The sequence below is a fragment of the Labeo rohita genome, chromosome 13 (assembly GCF_022985175.1).
Source record: "Labeo rohita strain BAU-BD-2019 chromosome 13, IGBB_LRoh.1.0, whole genome shotgun sequence".
NCBI lineage: Eukaryota > Metazoa > Chordata > Actinopteri > Cypriniformes > Cyprinidae > Labeo > Labeo rohita.
In genome coordinates, this window is record NC_066881.1 from 1,741,625 (window position 1) to 1,748,031 (window position 6,407).

Genomic DNA, 6,407 nt, shown 5'->3' on the forward strand with positions numbered 1-6,407 from the left:
CTATTCTATTAAAAAAAAAAAAAAAAATCTATATATAATGTTAATTACTGTATCACCTAAATGAAAAAAGAACTCTGTGTGTCAATTTAAAACATAATTACCTTTAGCCAATTATCTGACAAGATGCTGTATTTTTTATTATGATACAAAAAAGCAGACAGTACAGTTATTGGTCATTCCTTAATATTAAAAAAAATGCTAATTTATATTGATGACAGTAAGAAGGTTTATAATGATTAATATTAACATAAATATATTTCATTATTATATGAAAATGAGCTTATATTGATTTATGCTCACCTAGTGAAGTATGCTTAATTTTAAGATCTTGTGATTGAATTTGGCATAATTTGTTATGCATTACAAATAGCAAATATAATTAATATATTATTAAGTCAAATATGAAATATGTTTATCTTTACAATATATAAATGATTACTTCATTTGCATTTGATGTACACCTGTTACAACAACGTCATATGTCACAGACTTGACATCTGAATGAGTAACTGGAGGAGTGGAATCTATACTGAGATTTGATATATTGTTACAACCTAAAATTCTAAAGGGGTTTGTTAATATGAAACAAATAAACCAAGAAAGGTAGGACTGTTTGTAAATTTGTTTGCATAATAAGATCATACACTTATGTATACTGTCTCATAATTATGAAATAATGTGTGTACAAAGTAAAATAATATCAGGGTAACCATCAGAACATGTAATAAAAATTAAAGTACGCAAGAATGATTTGAGATGAAAACTGTCCCACAGTATTCTGAAATAGGTAGAAGTTCCCAATTTTGTGTACGCAGAGGGGGAAAAAAGAGTCTTCCCTCTCGTAGTCTCATTGGTTTTCCACAGCAATAAAATCCCCACATAAAAAGAGTGAAAACATGAATTCACTGCAGCACAGAGGAAGCTGAAAGGGAATCGTTTCTCATAAAGGTGCTGCAATGCAAAGAAAAGCTCGGGACTGCTTTACTCTCTCTTGGTGGCATTTGAAAGTGTAAAGCTTTGAATACCAATTGCTTGAACTGGACATATGTGAATCCTTTTTAATCCTACTAATCCTGTCTCCAAGTGTTTCTTTGTCTGTGGGGGCGACCACATAGATCTAAGTGAAAGTGTTCCTAATCCGGCCAATGTGGAAAAATGTCTCAGTGTGTGAGCGGAGGGGAGAGGGAAGAGTCCGGAGGCGTGGAGACGGGAGGGGGGAGAGAAAGGGATGATGTGGCCGTTACGGGGATGTAGAGTGGCGGGGGGTCTCATTTACTCACTGCTGCTCCGAGAAGGAAACCCAAACAGCAGGACCCCCTTCATGCAAGCACTGATGATGATCCCAGAACCTGGGCGGCGGACGGAGCCGAGGAAGGCGGTACGCTCTCTGTAGGCAGAGCTGGAGTGGCCGACGCATTGTCAAAGCTCTTTACGACAGCCGGACTCGTGCTGTTCCCCGCACGGCTCCCGCTCCTCCAAAATACACATAGCTGCATTCCACGTAGCTGGTTTGCTCGGGGTTGCAAAAACAATAACTAAGACAACCATGGCAAGCGTGCATGAGGTATGCATTTAAAAGCACAATATTTACAGACATTTCAAGGCATTTCACATTCTACAGTGGCTCCAAAAACTGTTTATACACTTAAAAAAAATCGGAATTCTATTGCATTTCATAATGAAATTTCCACCCAAGTGGTATCTGCAAACAAATGATGCTAGATGTTTTTCAGAGCCATTTTTGCAATCACCATTCAACTGTAGCAGTAGGTGATTTTTAGTAGAGGTATAAAGTCAGTTCCCCTCAAGTTCACATAGGTGGCTTAAAAAGCAGTATCACAGAAGCCGTCCATGCTAACACCAGAATTTGGCACGCTGACAGAACTGCGTGGTTGAGTAAGGGATGCCAAGCCCCTGCAAGGGCCCAATGCTCTCAGACAATAGGTGACGTGCTAGAGGCCTGGATTACATCGGCCGCTGTCAGACACGATTTACTGCTCGTCCACGGGAGAATGCTCAGTGTTACCAGCCTGGTTAACCTATGAAAGATCCTGCTCAAATGACTGCAGGTATAAATTTAAGTTTAAGGGTTTTTTTTGTTTTTTGACATACAAATCAACATGAGCACTGTTTCTCTCAGCTTTAAAGGGAGAGTTCAACCAAAAATGGAAATTCTGTCATTTCTTTCTTCTGTGGAACATAAAAGAAGATATTTTGGAGAATGTTGGTAGCCTGACAGTTGAAAAAAATACTGTGGAGGTCAATGGCTACCAGCAACTGTTTGGCCACCAATAAAATATCTTCTGTTGTATTCAGCAACTCACAAAGGTTTGGAATAATATGATGGGGAGTAAATTATGACATAATGTTAATTTTTGGTTGAACCATCCCTTTAACAGCATTTTTATAAGTCTGTTGAAGTACAACTAACCTTTTTACTCTTAGTGACCAACTGAGACTAATCAGATGTAGGTTTTAAAAAGAAAATTTGCAAATGAATATACTTTTGGTTTTTCATTTTTTCAGAACCTGAAAAAAAAAGTTTTGTTCTTTTTTGTTATGATGCCATAGGGTTGCTGAAAGAAAGATATCAATGAATCTTTGAATCCCTTGATTCTATATTCTGTTCTCTTACAAGTAAACAAACCTTGAAATTTGAGAAATCTAATTATCATTGCGATCAAACGATAAAAGCTCACTAATTAAAGAGCTTGTAAGAAGCAGCACAATGAATGTGAGGTTTCTAATTAATATTTTCAGGGTTATTTTCCTCAAAGAGGACATTTGCATTCATTAGGCAAAATCAGAGGAATTAACATTTCAGTGCAAAAAAAAAAAAAAAAAAAAAAAAAAAAACACCCTTATGTATCCAATTCAAATTGATGTGAATAACTACTTCCGCAACAAGTAGTTTACTTTTTAAAGCTGTCATTCAGTGTCTCAGTAATGTCTTTGAAAGACTGGCGACATTGGTGAAAGATCAGTTAAAACCAAATAAGTAACTCTTGCTCTAAAACACTGTTCATTCAAGGAATGGCTTGCATATTTCTGTAGAGCACGTACAATGAAATAATCCAACATTACTTAAAGAGCAGGTTTTATGGATTTTTTAAAAGTATCTTTTTTGAAGTTTGTAACGTAGCTATCTTTCAATGAAAACAGTCTGCAAAGTTGTTCATCAAAAAAGTGCATGATAAATAAAGATATTGTCTCTCAAAAGAAAGAGTCGACTCTGAGCCACCTTAACGAGTCATCATATTTTCGAATATTCTGCCTGTTACCAATATACGTCACTAGGTAACATATTAGCATATTCCCCGTCCGCCTGTGAAATACGAACAGTCTGACCTGCCCACAAACACTTCCACTAGTTAGTGTATTTACATCATGTCGAGAAGATGCTGTGTTCTGTGCTGTCAAAGTTTGTTTTGTTTTCATTGCCGAAAGAAGATAATGTGAAGAATCCGTGGTTAAAATTCTTTTTTTCCATGATATCTCAGCAACACAATTCAAACCTTTGTTGTGCTTGTCATTTTACTGAGGACTGCTTGTCTAATCTTGGCGAGTTCAACGAGGCATTTGGTAAATGCTTGTCTATGAAAGATAAGTCTGTACCTTCTTTATTTGGACCAGCAAGTGTCTCTGAACCACAAGCTGTAAGTATGATTAATATGTTCTGTGTACATTTTCAACTGAGTGCTCAAAATATTACGTTTTTTGTGCCAATATGTGATGTACACCTAGTGCAGTCTCAGGTTTCCAGGTAAACCACAATACTGTCTTAGTGAAATAGTTCGGATTTGCCAATCAGAATTGCCATGAATCCACTAATTCCTAAGAATGTGTTGATTAATGTAGACTGTCCATGTTCTAATTACTTCTTTTGATAATAAAAAATGTAGACATATGAAGTTTCATTAGTTAGCCATGTTAGCACTCGGCTAACATACCCAAATTGACCAATCAGAGCAGAGTAGGCTTATGGAAGGGAGGGGTTTACAGACCTCAAGCACAGAACCGCTTCAAACTAAACTGTTTCAAAATAATTGCAAAATGATTTGAATATTAAATGTATATTCTGAGAAAATAACAATGTTTTCAGACTTTAGATGCATCACCTGTTGCAGGGTTTCCAACACAATATTAGGACACTTTAAATTACAATATGACCTGCTCATTAAAGATGTGTGTAATTTTATATTATTTTTTTGTTTAAATTTGTCAAGACAACTATGTATAAGGCATTTGTATGTTTATTCCCCAGAAAAAGTGTCACCACTGTGACGCTATCAAAGCATTGGTCTGTTTGTCTGAATATCCCGACCAGCCCCACCCAGCAACACTGGCTTAAACAATGGAGTGAGTTTGAGGCGGCACAATAAGTTTATCTGACCAATGACAGTTTAAGAAACTTGTGCGCAAACAATCATTATTTTTGCAGTCCCATTTGATTTTGAACTTTCCCTTTAATTTGGAGATGTTCAAAGGCTTTCATATGTCTCTGAAAAGACTATATAGAAACTATTGTCGGTTTCACAGACAAGGCTTAAGCCTGTAGTCCTACACTAATATGTAAGTCTGAGCTGTTTCAACTAAAAGAAACTTGCACTGACTGATCCTCAAATATATAATATATACATATAATATCATAAAAATGAACTTATTGCATACTATGGAAAAACATACACTGTAAAAAATTTCACCAGTTTTAACTCAAAAACTTAGGTTCAGCAGCTGCCCTAAAATTTTAAGTTAAATCAACTTAGAAGTACAAGTCATTTACTCACTACAGTTAATAATAAGTTTAAGTGACTTGTACTTTTAAGTTGATTTAACTTAAAATTTAAGGCAGCTGCTAAACTTAAGTTTTTGAGTTGAAACTGGTAAAAACTTTTTTTTAGTGTATGTACATATATACATTTTGCTATGGGTAATTTACATATGTTATAAAATGATATCTTCATATATCAAAAGAGAATGCATGCATGTGATATTAATATCACCATATAGGCAACATACATGATAATATCACTTCACTGAAAAAGAGCAATATATGCCATTATGAAACGAAATGAGTTAAGAAATACATTGAAAAGCTTTCCACATGTGAGAAGGTGGAGCCTGAGCCCAGAACACCCCCACCTATTACATAACGGACCCATGGCAGTTCGGAGGTGTTTATCAGCCAGCTCAAAGATTTCCAGGAAAGCTATTTCCAATCACCAAAAACAAACTCCAAAACAATTTTGTTTAAAATGATGTTAGACCCGTTCATTCTTCGATTTCACTTGAATCAGGGCCTTATCGGTGCTCCACACGAGAGGCTAAAATGTGCCATATGCCCAACAAGTCCAGCGTTTCAGAATACCTCCAGTCCTCATCCAGCCACCGAGCCGGCCCGACACGGCGAGGCTGGCTCGCCATCAAGTCCGGCGCGGGACTCCACTGCGGTAACAGCCTCTCGCTGTCTCACTTTAACTGTCCCTTTCAGCGCCAACAATTGTTCGTCTCTTTTCAAGCTCAGTTTCAGCCTGGTAGCCTCCATTCTGCTTTGTGTGTCACTCTGTGTCTGGTTCGCCCCCTTCTAATGGGTGCACATGACCAGAAAATGAAGGCTTGCATGAGGGTTTCGTCAAGACGGGGAGCCGCGAGAAGAGATTAATATGTAAGCTTTGCGGCTAAGCTGGATACAGGGGAGGGTGCTTTGTGCCCAGGGAGGGTTACATGTAAGGAGAGAGGGGCTGGCCTTTTCATTCACCAAAACACGTCCTGAGGAGCGCCCGCTCGCCATTGTGCGAGTCGACGTGAGGGCGGTTGTTTCATTAATTACACATTAGCCATTGGGCCGCAAGGTGGGAGGTACGACGGAAAAAATACAGATGTGCTGGCGGCCAGATCGAGGCCGGGCAGAGAACGAAAAAACACAATGATCTTGTCCAAAGGATTTTCATCTGAAATGAGGCCACGCGGGCTCGGAAAAGGAGGCTGTTCTTGGCTGTCCCGCACCTTCTCCCAGTAAACTGCTTGGTGGTCTCGCATTGTCTCCCTCTAAGTCTCTGCTAAGCACTATTGTGGTTAGCTATTGTCACAGGCACTTCAGAAGAGAAATCACACCAGCTTGATGAGGCGTTGCTGCTCCTTCTGCCCACCAGCACCAGGCTCTCACACACTAGACAATGAGGCTGAAAAGAGCCCAGGCTTGTACCCTGAGAGGGCGCATCAGGCTTCATCTCATTGTACTCATTCTCCTCCGGCTCGCCAACGCCGCAAACCTCTGCTGCTTTATGACCTATTCTGGATTACTGTCATTCAGATGGGACGGCCCACTCCAGCCCCCTGGTAACCCAGTAAAACCAGTGGGAGGGTCACAACTTTATGAGGGCTTGCCTAAATGCGCCCCTGGATTG